Source organism: Notechis scutatus, chromosome 5 (assembly GCF_049901735.1).
Source record: "Notechis scutatus isolate UNSWTSFEM ecotype Mainland chromosome 5, rNotScu1.2, whole genome shotgun sequence".
Taxonomy (NCBI): domain Eukaryota; kingdom Metazoa; phylum Chordata; class Lepidosauria; order Squamata; family Elapidae; genus Notechis; species Notechis scutatus.
In genome coordinates this window covers 40,941,520-40,956,478 of record NC_142013.1, presented here as the reverse complement: position 1 = coordinate 40,956,478, position 14,959 = coordinate 40,941,520, and positions in this window count along the sequence as shown.

Sequence of the window (14,959 nt, the reverse complement as noted above, 5' to 3'; positions counted from 1 at the left end):
TGAGCTCCGGGTCACACACTGCTTGCACTGGCACTAAGCCGAAAGCACCAGCCTGAAGATGGCGAGTGGGACCTCGCCGAAACGCGTTGCCTAGATACTTTGAATCTTACGCGGGAGAAAACCCGAATAACCAAAGATCTATATATATATATATATATATATATATATATATATATATATATATATATATATATATATGCATCAATAGTCATTCAGCATATAGTAGTTAGTACAAATCTGTTAAATCATTTTCCAATGAACTGTTATAAGTACTAATTTCTACAATTAAACATTTATTTACTGAGAAAAGCAGTCTTGTTGCACATATGTTGCACGTATACTAGCCTTCTGTCTGTGATTCCTTGTAATCAGGCTTAGTAACAGTAATTAATGAGAAATCGGATTTCCATTTTTATATTAAAGCAATAAATCCATTTAAAAATGTGTACAAAAGCAGACCTAACAACAGTGCAAAATAAAGTCTATTTCCAATTACTATAAAGCTGTTTTATAGATTCTTATTCTTATTCTTTCTTTTATTCATGAAACACGAAACTCAGTCAACTGAACATTTAAAAATATTGGCAAATATTATTAACTAGCACTGATGGCTGATATGGGTTGCTGCCAGCATTCTAGTATTTTCTTCAAGTATTTTCTTAAAATGTATGATTATTATTGTTGTTATTGTTGTTATTATTATTAATCTCTTCTCTATTGGAGAGAGAAGGATTTTATCAGGTATAAATTTTAGTTTCTGTAAATTTCAAAAGGGGTTAAAAAATAATCACCAGACCTACAGACTTCACAGTACTGTATGTAATTTCAGAGCTGACATTTGCCAATTGATATTAACAACATTAGTCAGATGACATTTTATAATCTGATCTACTTTGTTGGAAAAATATAATTATAACACTGGTCATTTGTTAGCAGAAAGATCTGACATATTTCTCAATGTGACTTTTTAAATGCATTTTCAAGGTGTATTAGTAAATCAGAGAACAAAAGAATATTGTGCCTTGCCAAATGTAAGCATTAACACATTCACAAATCTGTTGCTGGAAGACAAAACCTCGATTCCTCTACCCCCACCCAAATATCTAACTGATGTTCTTAAAAGCCCAATGTAGCAAGACTCCTGACAAAGAGATTTTTTTATTTTTTGTTCTTGTTTTTTGTTAAGAAAAGACTATAATTTGTCATATTAATTATTTACACATAACAAAACACCATACTGACAGCACTGAACTCATGTTAAACTAAAAACATAATTCATTTTTTAGTGGTTAATGTTAGTAATCATTGTTTCATGTGGTGTTTAAATACTTACCTTTTAAATCCACGATTGTTCTCATAGCCATTACTTCTGAATAAAACATTTAGAAATCAACCTCTGAGGAATTTATTGGAACATTCTAGAACAAATTTGCCTGAAGCAACTTTTTAGTATGGAATATTCAATCACAAACCAGCAAATCTCTGTAGGTTAAACAAAACTTTTCTAAAAAGTTTGAGGCAACATAAATCTTTTGGTTTCAAAATATAAAACAGGAAAGAATTGTTAGTTTCATCAGATAAATGCCAAGTTTATATACAAATATTTAATGATACAATTATTGTTAGTTTCAGAGTCAGTATGGAAAGGATACATTGCTGCATAGTTAAATGTCAGTAAAAATATTTGTATTAGCAAAATAAAGAAACCTTGAAGAGAAACAAAGAAAGATACTAGCTCCACCCATATTTTCTTTAGGTAAAATTTATTCACATTTCACATAGATAAATGTGATTTCTACAGATTGTTCAACTGTACCTATGTTCCTCACAACTCTCATTTTAAATATGGAAGAGGGAAAATGCAGGTACTGCATCTTGGTCAAATAGCTTGAAATTATATCAGTGCCATCTCTAATGATGTTTATTATTGACACTACTAAAGAATAGATGAGTCCCTAATAAAACCATTATAGACTATTATAGTATACTTTCATAATTTATTATATTAGGAAAAAAAACCCATCATATTTGTTTTCAAGCCAAGAATAAAGAAAGCAGGTGATTGTCTGAATCAGGGGTGAAGTTTATTCTGAGAACACAGTATATAAAAACCAGTTTTTAGAGGTGGAATCAGTTTAAGTTTCTCCCAAAAGCCTTTATTCTTACCTTTGTTCCTCAACACCATGCAAAAACATGGTATCTAGGAATTCTGAGAAGATTCACTTAACTGATGTTCCAAGAAATTGGGCTTTTGTGGTTGAGCACCTTGCTGAGCTGTGATTTCTTATTGTTTAGCAAATGTTGATTGAAAACAATGATATCTTTGGGGTAAAAGGACTTTTTTCTTTATTTGATCAAAAATATTTCATGTTAGGATCAAAAAGATATCAGGTTAGGATTAGACAAAGAAGAATGTTCACCTGATTATATTTAGTGTTTCCAGTTGCACTTTGATCTTTGTCTAGAGCCTATTCTAATTTATAATTTTGAATTACAAAAAGAAGAATGTGTTAAGGGAGGACTTGATTTTATGTACAAAAACCCTTTCATGATCAGGATTGGAAACACTGTATTCATCTATATGCTATTAACATTTTCATTGTCATGCCTTTAACTGAACAAAAATTGCATCATAGGGCAACATTATTTTGAACCAAGATAGTTCAGATGGGATAATTTATAGAATGTGTTCAGGAATCATGAATTCAAGGGAATGAGATTTGGAAAAGTTGTGGTGATGCTGGGCTGCTGCTGCAGTAACATGATCTTTATATTCAACATTCTGTGACTCTTTCCCAGCCAGTCTGACAATCTTTCACTCTCTCCCACACCCATATCAGCCACGTATCTGCCTACTGCAAAGAGAAAAGAAGGGAGGAAAGGAAGGAGGAACCATTGCACACATTTCCCAGCCCGTGCCACTTGACCCATAAAGCACCTTTTGCACGCCCGATGCATCTTCCCTGACCATGCCACCATCATCTGCCCTTTCCCTCATATGCATAGCACTTTTCATGTATTCCCATAAACACCTTGTGAATTGTGCCACTGCCCATACACCTTCCCTGATCCAAACAGCATCTCTTGCGCACCGTTCTCCCTCCTCCCCATCCTCTGTTCTTCTCACATTTCTTTCTCAAGCTATTCAGCATATCTTTGGCACCCCCTCATAGACTTCCCCAACCATGCCACTATCAAAATTCCATCAATGACCTGTAGACTATCTCTTGCACATTCCCAAGCACCTTAGGTACCTTCCCCAGCACCTTATGCCCACATTATATACATTATATACACATTATACCCACACATCATTCTTGACAAGTGCCTCTCCCCCACAGGCCCTACCTAACTCATCCATCATCTCTTGTACTTCTAGACATCCTTTACATTCTATACTACTTGTCCATGCATCCTCCCTGACCCACAAGGCATCCATGGTGCACACCACACAACCTTCTCAACAGATATTGCAACTCCCATACACATCTACATACTTTTGCTGACCAAACACATCATACCCCTCTTGCTCCCTTCCCCACCTGGCAGCAGCTGCTTGTTGTACTTGGATTTTTTCTACTTCCTACTGGGTATCTCAGTGATTTTCATTCTTGAAGTTTCCACATGCAATGTAAATGGGGAGCTGGCTTGAATTAAGGGAGAGAAGAAGGAAAGGAGAGGGGAAGGGAGGAAAGGAAGGAAAGAAGAATAAATAGTGAGGAATGAATAAAACAATGAAGGGTGGAAGGGAAGGAGAAAATAAGGAAGATTTCTGATACTCCCTGCTGGGGTATGCCAGCAGAATATCAGAAGTCACTCCTTCTGCTATTGGTCTTTTCATGGTCACCATGGTCATTTTGCTTTTCTGTTTAGTAAGAAAATATCTCTGAAATGATGACCCAATGTGTTGTCTATTATGCATCTAAAACTCAGCTAGAAAAAAAGGGGGCAAATTAACTTCCTGACTGCATGCCAGGAAGTGTTGCTGTTATTTAATTAAAGACTGAATAAATATTAATAGAATCTTCTTTGGAGTTAAATACTATTAAAAGGGTCAAAGGAAGAATTCCCATTTAGCTTTCATGAATCACATATGTGGATCTATCTCTTATAATTATCTTACAAGCAAACCAACGGCTGGACAAAAAAAGGGTTTGTAATAGCATTCTACAGAATGGATACTTTTATTCTATGAGAGAAGGTTTCAAGAAGGAAGAAATGCAAATCATATTGTAAAGCAACTAATAATGTAGTTTTCTAGTGTAACTGAAGTGTAAACTATAATCAATTTCTTCAGCTGGATATTGTCTCTATATGGGTTTTTTTTTCAGGCAGTCCTTTTTCTAACCAGCCCAGTTTTGGTTAATTTATCAACTAAGTCCATATTAATTTATTATGTATTAAAAAAACCTGCAAGGATTCCCTAGGTGATATTAATAAAAAATAGGGACATTAGGTTGAAATATAGTTTTATTTTCATGATAATCCAAATATCCAAACTTCTTGAAAAATAAAAAGAAGATATACATTTGAATAATATATAGAGCAATGATATGGGTATGTAGAAATAATTATAATTTAAATAGACAGGCAATGTAGGTTAGGTAGGAAAGAAAGTATATCTGCTTGTCTCATCATTAATGCTCAGTATCATCCACTCTTAATCTAGTTTTGAATATGTTTGGAAACTTCCAGAAGGCATCATAATCACCTATTCTTTATCCTGATTCTTTTATTAGGAGCCTTCCTGAGTTCTCTGCTCTACTGGGTACTGTTCTACAAATTAAAAGAAGAAGCTGAATGCTTACCAACTAGTATATAGACACCAAATACCTAAAAACATGGTGTGTTTCAACAACATTTCACACTGTGATGAACATTTCATTGAATGTAACAACCCAGCAAAGAACGAAAGGCATCTTCATCTGGATTCTATTCAATAAATGAGTAGCAACTTTTCTTATTGTACTATAGTTTACCATCTGAAAAGACTCTCTTTTCTCTTTCTTTACCTGCCTGCCTTTCCACATGCATTAACAGCAGTGCTGCTTGTTTTCTTCCTCTGTGGGATTTGAGTACACTCAGACATTTTGCACTTAGCCCTGATGTTTGTTTCCTAATGTGCCTCTTTCTCAATTTGCTTTTAGAGTTTTTCTTATGTATTATCTTGTTTATATATTATTTCAAAAAAAATATCAATAAAATAATTTTCATACCTAATTATTTAAAACTAAAGAATTTTTACTAATGTATCTGTGAAAGAGTTTATAGTTGGACTGGAGGCATAATAATTTGCAAAAGTTGAAAGATATAGAAAAATAATAATGAATATGAGATGCTCTGTGAGCTTGTTTTTTCCCCCCAGATGTTTCATTACCCAAACTAAGTAACATCATCAGTGCTAGTAAGGAGTGTAATTTGCTGTCAGTTTATATTCTAGTGGCCTGCATGTCAATGTTAGTGGAGGTAGTCTTAGAGGTTTTTTGGTTGGCTTCTTTGCTTTTGGCTTCTTTGGCGATTTCTTGATTGGGGTATTGTTTACTTGATTGTTGGTCTGATGTTAACCTTGGGGTTAATCTGTGCTGATCTGGGTGCTGATTGCTGGTGGAGAGGTGCTTGGGTCTTTTTGTTCCTTTTTGGGTTGGGTGATAGCTCCTTTTGCATAGTGTAAAGATGTGGTTAATGTTTATGTGTCTATTGATGGTTGATTTGTCAAAGTGCCAGGCTTCTAGAAATTCCATGGCATTTTTGGACTTGGCTTGGTCTAGGATGGCCATATTTTTCCAATTGAGACTAGGTTAAATCTGTCTATATGTTGTGAAATTAAAGTATAGCAAATAGTTTTGGTTATTCAAGCCTTAACCCTTTTATGTGCATGACAGTAGCAGAATAGCAATGCAAAGTAGGATATCGGATGACTCTATTCTGCACTATGAAGGATTGAGTAATATATCATACAACTTTGATAGCCTGGTACCCTGTTCAGTGCTATCAGTAATCAATACAAAAGTAAACTATTGTTAACAAAACATGAACTTTTACTTTTGGAAAATACAATCTTATGTACAACTAGTAATGAATTGTAAAATTCATCTGGTTGTCCAGCAATGGCCTTAACATGTTTCTACAAATGTTTCTATATGAATTATAATACAGTAAAATTCAGGTCAATAAATAATTCAGGTCAACAAAATTAAGGCTGCAGATTACAAAGACTAAATTCATCAAGAACTGCTGGGTTTTGCTAATCACACAAACTTGGCTTCATTCACTCATTCCAGATGCAGCTGTTGAGCTGGAAGGCTACACAGCTCACTGGCAGGACAGGAGTAGAGATTCTGGCAAGATCAAAGAGGGAGGTTTAAGCAGGGGTGGGATTCTACCGGTTCTGTCCACCTCTGTAGAACCGGTTGCTCTGAAGAGCAGCAGACATAGAACCAGTTCTATGTCTGCAGCTGTTTTGGCCCACCCTCCCACCTAGGCTCTTACCTGACCTTTATTTCCTGCTTTTTCAACTTCAGCTGCTTTGTGTGACATAGCTGCAGTTGAAAAAGCAGGAAAAAAGGGCTTTTCCAACTGCTATGCACCCACACGCAGCACTGCTCAGCTGTCCGGGCAGCTCAGCAGGTCATAAATTGCACTCGTGCAACTCATGCAACTCGCACAAGCGCGTGCAATGCAGAGCAACAGAACCTGTAGTTATACTGGTTGGATCCCATCCCTGGGTTAAAGCCTTTATGTGAACAAAAGACTGTAGACAGACACTGTTCCATGGATCTGGAGTATATGCTCTTAAATGTAGACCCATATATCTTCCGTGAGAATTCAGCATGGTTTTGATTGCTGCAGTCTATGTCCCACCAATACTGATGCCAATACTACCATAGCTTTGGGATTCTTGTATAACATTGTTATTAATCAGCAGAATAAGTATCCTGATGCTGTGCATATCATAGTGGGGGACTTTAATCAACCTGATTTAAAAGAAGTGCTCCCTAAATTCTACCAGCATGTTAAGTGTGCTACTAGAGGAGCAAACATATTGGACAAAGTATATACCAACATCAAACATGGCTATAAGGGTATACAATTACCACATTTGGGACAATCAGACCATATGTCACTGCTTTTAGCACCAGCATACATCCCTTTTAGGAGATGGCTCTGCCTATAATAAAGACAGTGAAATCTTGGCCAGAAGATGCTTCCCAACAACTTCAGGATTGTTTTGAGAACACAAATTGGGACATGTTTTACCACCCTAACCTAGAGGTGCACACCGCAACTGTTCTGTGCTATATCAAACACTGCACAGATACTATCACTGTGGATAAACGTATTAGGGTCTATTCCAATCAGAAACCCTGGATGACCAAGGAGGTCCAGTGCCTCTTGCGTGACAGGACCAAGGCCTTTAGGTCCGGTGATGGGGCAAGATACAGTGTTGCCAGAGCTAATCTGAAGAAAGGTATTCAGAAGGCCAAGACTGATTATAAGAGGAAGATTCAGGATAATTTTTATAGCAATAACATGAGGCAGATGTGGCGAGGGATTCAAAAAATTACAAACCATCAACTGAACAATGTCATCCCTGCTGAGGGGGATGCTTCATTGGCAGAGGAACTGAATAATTTATTTGCTCGCTTTAAAGTGGAGACATCAGAGGCAGATAAAACACAACTACCAGCCAATTGTAGCCCCCACCTCATTGTGGAGGAACAGGAGATGAGGAGCATTCTGAGTGCTGTGGACCCTAGAAAGGCTGCTGGTCTTGATGGTATCTCTGGCCGAGAACTTAAAGACTGTGCTGATCAGTTGGCTAGAGTCTTTACCAGGATCTTCAAGTGGTCTTTATCCCAGTCCACTATTCCATCTTGTTTGAAGGCTTCCACCATTGTTCCGCTGCCAAAGAAGTTTCCTATCAATAACCTCAATGATTACAGACCAGTGACACTCACTCCTATCATGAAGTGCTTTGAGAAATTGGTCTGCCGGCACATCATTTCTGGTCTTCTGCATACATTTGATAAACACCAGTTTGCATGCAGAAAAAATAGATATACAGAGGATGCTATAGCCATCACTCTTCACACTGCTTTGACTCATCTAGAGCAGTGGGGGGGCGGTATGTGAGGATGCTTTTTGTAGATTTTAGTTCTGCGTTTAACACAATTCTTCCACATAGACTAGTGTCTAAACTTCTGGACCTTGGACTTTCTAATTCAATCTGCCTTTGGATTATGGATTTCCTGTCTGGCTGCTCACAGAGGTTCAGATTAGGTAATCATACCTATTCAGCCCTTATTCTTAACACTGGTACACCACAGGGATGTGTGTTGAGTCCCTTACTCTATACTCTTTATGTGCATGACTGCATTCCCACTCATGTTAGTAATACTATTGCTAAATTGGCAGATGATACAACAGTGGTGGGACTTATCTCTGGAGGTGATGAGTCTGCCTACCGAAATGAGGTGGACCGGTTGCTTTCATGGTGTGGAGACAACAACTTGGTCCTCAACACCAATAAGACCAAGGAGCTTATAGTGGATTATAGAAGGAACAGATCAGACATCCAGCCCTTGCTTTTCAATGGAGACCGAGTGGAGCAAGTGGCCAGTTTTAAGTTTCTGGGTGTTACCCTAAAAGAGACCTGACCTGGGGTGCCCACATTGCAGCCCTGGTCAAAAGGGCTCAGCAGAGATAATACTACCTGAGACTTCTCAGAAAACAACAACTGAATGAAAAACTGCTGGTGACCTTCTACCGCTGCACCATAGAGAGCATTTGAACATACTGCACCTGTGTATAGTTTGCCAATTGCACAGTGGCAGATAGGAAAGCACTCCAGAGGGTTAATGTCATTGCCCAAAAGATTATTGGTTGCCCTCTCCCCTCTTTGGAAGAGCTTTATAGCTCCCACTGCCCTTAGAAAGTTCAAAACATCCTCAAAGATCCATCTCATCCTGGGCACCCTTTTTTTGAACTATTACCATCTAGCAGAGGGTACAGAATAATAAAAACAAGGACAAATAGGCTGAAAAACAGCTTCTATCCCAGGGCAGTAGCTCTTTTGAATTTTACTGTATAGTGCAGTGTTGGTGTGGTATCGGGGGTTTCCGGTTCAATGTGTGAAGAATGTGTGTTTGTGTTTATTTTCATGGTCATGGTCATGATGTGCACTGAAGATGGTGTTTGATTTCATTTACGAGGTGCAATGACAATAAAGTAAACTAACTAACTAACTAACTAACTAACTAATAGTTCAATAATCTCAGACTGACAGGCGCATTTTTTTTTCATAAGAGGTTTTCTTTCTAGAACACAACTCCATATGGCTGATGGCAAAATAGGAAATTGCAATAATTTGAAATCACTATGGAACATATGTCTGTGCATAACCATGAGATATGGGGAAGGGGACTAGTGGTTATCTTTCCTGAATTAGATTTGGCAGCCATTCAGAATATTGTTGAATATAGCAGAATATAACCATTATGCCATATGATCAGAATTATTGTTCTGCCTTTATTAACCCTGGTTTGTATTGTGAAAATTCAGCCATTTTAATAAATAATGGGGGAAAGTCTCCATTTCTTCAGTGCAGGAGTGTTGATCCTGGATGTTACTATTGTAATAGAAGAAATTATTTTGATTACTCCATGCCAAATGGTTCTGGTTGATGCCACCCTTAATATTTTGATACATGGTCATATGAGACTGGTTTCTATACTTTTGTCTAGTCAATAATGTAATTATTTCCCCCATTATATTACTCTATATTTTGTTGTACATTATATTTCTACTATTTAGTTTGTAGTCTTAATTTTAAAAAAGTTTATATAGAGATCTCATTACATTTTAAAATTGCTTTGTGTTAGTAAGACTAGTTTTTATTTATCTTTTACAGGATTCACTGAAATAGTGGTAATTCTTATTGATATTACTGTATACTCCTTTTATGACAAAAGTAAAGGATTTAAAAAATCCTGTAGATTTTGTTGTTATTGTTGTTTAAAGCCAGTTTAAAACAGATTTTACAATATCCTGATTTTATTCTGTATGGTATTTTGCTTTAACCAATTTGCAAAGATCTTTTGTTTAAGAACTGACAACCTGTTCTTGCCCCAAAGTCAATAGCATCTCTAGTGCAAATCCTATTTCTGAAATTTATCTCCAATTAGCTGTTTCCAGGAAGAATGGTATTAGTTTAGCAGGATAAGAGTCTCAGAGTCAGAGATTAATCTTTAGACAGTATTTGAAAAGCATTTAACATTCCTTTGCTTCAACTTTTAGTTTTCAACCACAGACCCTTGGTTTCAGCTGTAGAGCTGTATTAGCAATCTGGCTAGTTGAAACAGTTTTCACGAAAAAGTACCGTAGTTTGAACTTTTTTTAGCTTAACATAATTCATACCTACATTTAATTGAACCCCACTCAGGTTAGTTAGATAATTGCTGGAATAATTTTCACATCCCAGAGGAAAAAGGAAAATTGCTGTAGAACTTCTCTAGATATTCCAAGAAATTTGGACATTACATTTCCTTGTGTAATGTAGGAGAAAATCTCAAAATAAAAACCAAACTGCTAAAAAAAAGTTAAACAATCTTTTATAAATGGGATATCACCTTCATACCTTTTAAAATCCAACTGGAATCTGTGAGAATATTATTGCACTATCTGCACAAAGCAGCACAGGTAGTCCTTGGTTAATAATGTTAATTGGGACCAGAACTGTTGTCACTAAGTAACACAGTCATAAAGCATGATGTCACACTGTTTAGCACATGAGTGTCAAATTTGATCATGTCACGTGACATATCATGATGTATCACAACATTTTTTGTCTTTGCAGAGTCAGGATGGGCGTGGCCTGCATGTGACACATCCAGCCCATGGGCTGCCAGTTTGACAGGCCTAGTTTAGTAGCAGCAATTCTGGCCCTTTTGGTTGCAGTTGTTAAGCAAATCCACACGAGTCATTTAATGTAAAGTGATTGCCATTTGCAGGTTTTCCAATGACTTTGCTGGTTGGAAGCCAGCAAAGAAGGTTGTAAATGGTGACCATATGACCACAGAATGCTGTGACAGCCAAGACTCCAAGGACCAGTTTTGTATCACCATTCAGTGCTACCAGAAGTTTGAATGGTCACTGAACAAGTGGACATTAATTGAGAACCATCTGTATACATAGTTGCCAATATGGAGAATATGATGTTCTGTTTCATTTAAATACTACACTATTGCATTGATGTAATAAATGGAGTAAGGTGAAGCCTTGCTTAAGTCCATTGCTAGTTGGAATTATATCCTATACATTTTCTGTTTATTGTACCTGTCTGTTGTTCATATGAATCACATGTAAAAGGGAAACAAGCCATTAGTCAATTACAAATTTAAATGTGTGCTCAAGAGTTTCTAAAGTAATTGAATCAGAAACTTGTTTAATATCTATAAAGAAAATAAAGCTGACTTGGAAACTCAGTTTATTTTGAGACAGGTGGGGAGAATAAAACCCTGGTAGGTCACATCCTGCTTTAAATCTTGGTTACTCATTTTCTATAACTGGCTTTCAACCAATCTAAATCTTTCTAGTAAGTATATCTGATTTATATCTCAAAAACTCAGTGAGTGCACAATGAAATATAAACAATAATTCTTTGCTGGTGGTATTAAATAGGCAAAAGTTTAAGGTATGGTTACTTTAATTTCTAATTATCTCTAATAATTATTATAGTGTAAAATTAGTAAAATTTGGATTGTATTTATCCATTTTGTGTTCACAGGATTAAATACTGTACTTATAAAAAAATTAGAATATTTCAATAAGTTTTCAAAATGAAAAGAAATTATTGTTACACAAAACTACATATCAATTTGGAGAATTTATTAATAGAATTTGGAAATACACTTGGAAAATAAGTATAATTCTCCCATTTCATACATTTATATATGTCCTGTTTTTATAATTTCATATACACTGTGCATATATAATAGGATGCTAACCAATTTTGGAGCTAGTTATGTTACATTTTATAATTAACTACCCTTAAATGCCAATTTGTCTTTTATCTTAGAATCAGGGGTGGGATTCTACCGGTTCTGACTGCTTCTATAGAACCCCTTGTTAACTTTCTAAGCAGTTAGGAGAACAGGTAGTTAGAAGAAATCTTTTGTTTTTTTCCACCCTTGTTACATTCTTGGCAGACAGCCTAGACTTACTATCTCCAAAGGAGGTTTGTTTCTTTCTTAAAGGGAAAAGGTTGTTTTAAGCTTTTTACACTGCTGTTGGGAGGAAATACTCCCCTGGAAATACTTCTTCTTGGCTAGCTAGAAAGATTGACATTCAAATGTGAGTTTACATATCCTTTCTGAGTTCTGGTCTAAAACTGGTTTTTGGTGAAGTTTAATTCTTGGTGATATTTAATCCTGTGTTTATTGATGGGATAATTTTCCCTATTCAGCTTTGTTTGGAAGGAAAAAGATTAATCTCTGTTCCTGAAAAGAAAATGGGTTGAGAAATCTGGCTAGTTCCTGTGTCTATTTTTTCTGGTAATTGGTTTAACAAGCAACAGCTATCGTTGTGATTTAATTATTTGTATTGTGTTTGAATTTTTTCCTGCCTCGTGGTTTCTTTTTTTATCTGGAGAGGAGGGTCTTCCTTCACTGCTTTAGTGGTATCTAGCACTGTCCTTTTGGGGTGTACTTCCAAGAGACAGGATACAAGCTTGGCACTGATTTTTTTACTGCCTTTCTGGGGGGCCATGTGACCTTTCCTTAAATCTGAATAATTTTCTTAGAATATCTTGTGAGGTAAGTGAGACCATCTTTAAGTGGTGCAAATGGTTCTAAGAATTGCTTTTCCTGGGTGTGCTCTTTCTGAAGAGCTTAAATGACCTCCCTGCTAAAGGATTTCACTTTATCAGCAAGAATTGGCTCCTGATAGATATCATTGCATATTGACTATTTTAATTCCTCAAGGTGCTGGCATCCTGCCTGATTTGTAACTCCTCCTTGCAGGTATTTTAAATCTAATGACTGGTATTGAGGGCAGCTTTTTGCAAGCAAAGAAGCTTTTTGAATTTTTATACAGGTAATCCTTGACTTATAACAGTTCATTTAGTGACCAAAGTTACAATGGAAATGAAAAAAGTGACTTATGACCATTTTTCACACTTATGACCATTGCAGCATCTCCACTGTCATGAGAGGCCAGGTGAGGAGAAGCGCCCCTTGACATGAGTGATGTCAAGTTGGCCATGCCCACCCAGTCACATGACCACCAAGTCACACCCACCAACTAAGCATGCCCACAGAACCAGTTGTTAAAAAATTTGAATCCCACCTTGCTTAGAATTTAATGTAACAATTGGCTAAATTACTTCATTTTAATATTTTGATTTTATTGTATAGTATCTGTAAATATTTTAGTAGAACAGTTCTGTAACAATACTGTGTGTGCCTGCCTAGCATTAAAGTAAGAATATTGTTGTTTTTCATGTTGTGTTATAAGGTCATATTCTACCTGCTAAGAGACAATTTGATAATAGTTTCATAACAAGGGCAAAAGTCTAATTATTGTTATTTATAAAGCAGGGTGTCAAACTACATTATTTTATTTTTACAAGTTGCAATTACAGGAATATCAAATTCAGTGGAAGCAACATGATTTTACTAAAAATATAAGAATCTGTCACTATTGAGGGCACTATAAATTTGGCTGTAATATTCATAGGTCTCATATACAAGGTTTTACTGTATCTCTAGTAGATTACCAAAAATTATTTTATTTTTTCTATTTTTAAAGGGTAGTCTACTTAAAACTTTTGAAATAGTGTTTTGTGAAGCAGTTAAAGTGTTCTTGCAATCAGTTGGGTGAAACAGAAACAAGGACATTTTTTATAATGTCCTTCTAGGAATGTTTTATTTATCAAATCAAAACACGAACAAGCAACGGGTTTTTGGATGGTTCAGTCTTAGCAAAAGATCCTTCCTAAAGTTTGTTCTTATTAAATTCCTTTTGACTGCCATATATATTGCTTAAAAATATACACTTTTTCAACAGAGGTGGTATTTAGCAGTTTCTGACCAGTTCTGGAGAACCGGTAGCGGAAATTTTGAGTAGTTCAGAGAACCGGCAAATACCACCTCTGACTGATTCTCTGCCTCTTGAGTCCCAGCTGATTGGCTGGGTCTTCTTTTGTTGCCCTGCACAGGAGAACAAAGCTGGAAAGCAGGTTAGTGGGGTGTGGGTGGTATGGAATTTTGCAGTAACCTTTCCCCAGGAGTGGGGAGGGGATGGAGATTTTGCAGTATCCTTCCTCTGCTATGTCCACCAAGCCATGCCACCAAGCCACACCACGCTCACCAAGCCATGCCCACAGAACTGGTAGTAAAAAAAAAATTGAAATCTGTTAAGTCCGTCGTGGAAAAGAGACTCGGAGCCAGTGACTTAGTTTCAGCTCTTTTATTTGTTCCCGAGATCGGCTCGGCTCCAAAGGAAAAGCAGCGGCTTTTATTCCTTGGCCGCGGCCGCCGCGGCCAATGGCACCACTTTGAATCTCCCGCAATTAGTTTCCACCAATTGCGGGAGATTCGCGGTGGGCCAATCAGTGCGGCTCGCTCGGCCAATCAGCTCGCCGTGCGTCTTGACCAATCACCGCGCGGCGTTTACAAGTATGTAAATGACTGTACAGAACAAAATCCACCACTGTTTTTTGAGTTAATATAAATACATTTCTCACATGCACAACTATAATTTATATTAGGGCATTTTATAGTTGTTCCAGGAATGTGGACAAGAATGTTAATCATGTTATAAACTAAAGAATTCAAGAACCAAATATTCTCCTACTTTCTTCAATAACATTACTACATGCTTTTAAATTTTATCTGGATAGTATTTGAGATTCTACCTTCATAGATATAAGATTGAAAAAAATATTTGAACTGAATTAGGT